General features: G+C 74.3%; 1 protein-coding gene across 1 annotated transcript in view; it reads right to left on the reverse strand.

Moving 5' to 3' along the window:
* CTU2 (cytosolic thiouridylase subunit 2 homolog (S. pombe)) overlaps positions 1-124 on the reverse strand; it is a 20,616-nt gene extending 20,492 nt beyond the window's left edge. The window contains exon 1 of the mRNA XM_010843995.1: positions 1-124. The gene's annotated coding sequence lies outside the window, so the exon portion shown is untranslated.
* Between the last annotated feature and the right edge of the window lie 331 nt (positions 125-455).

The raw sequence follows: 455 nt of genomic DNA on the forward strand, positions 1-455 counted from the left end.
GCAGGAGGCGGGGCGGGCTTATAACTGGCTGGAGCAGGTTCTCCGAAGCTGGACTCTGCTCACGCTCCCACCACAGGGTGGACTGAGCCCAGCTCGGCTTCCGCCCAGCCCTGACCTCCTCCTTTCAGTCCACGGCGAGTGGGCGCGCCAGGTCTCGGGGTCGGCGTGACTCATGGCGCGCGCCAGGGAAGTCCCGTGGGCTGGACACGCAGCCACGCGCTCCCTCCCCCGCGGCCCGCGCACCTGTCCTGGGCGTGGCCCGAGGCCCCGCCCCGCGGCCCCGCCCAGGCCCGGCCGCGCCGCGCGCTGGTTGGCCGAGGCGGCGCGCTATGCTAATAACCTGACCCTCCAGGCACCTGCGGGACGCGCAGCCCGCGGGCCCCGGCGGACGCTGAGCGCCACCCGCGCGAGGGCACCATGCCGCGCTCCTTCCTCGTGAAGACGCACTCCAGCCA

Source organism: Bison bison, unplaced genomic scaffold, assembly GCF_000754665.1.
Source record: "Bison bison bison isolate TAMUID 2011002044 unplaced genomic scaffold, Bison_UMD1.0 scf7180017864192, whole genome shotgun sequence".
Classification (NCBI taxonomy): Eukaryota; Metazoa; Chordata; class Mammalia; order Artiodactyla; family Bovidae; genus Bison; species Bison bison.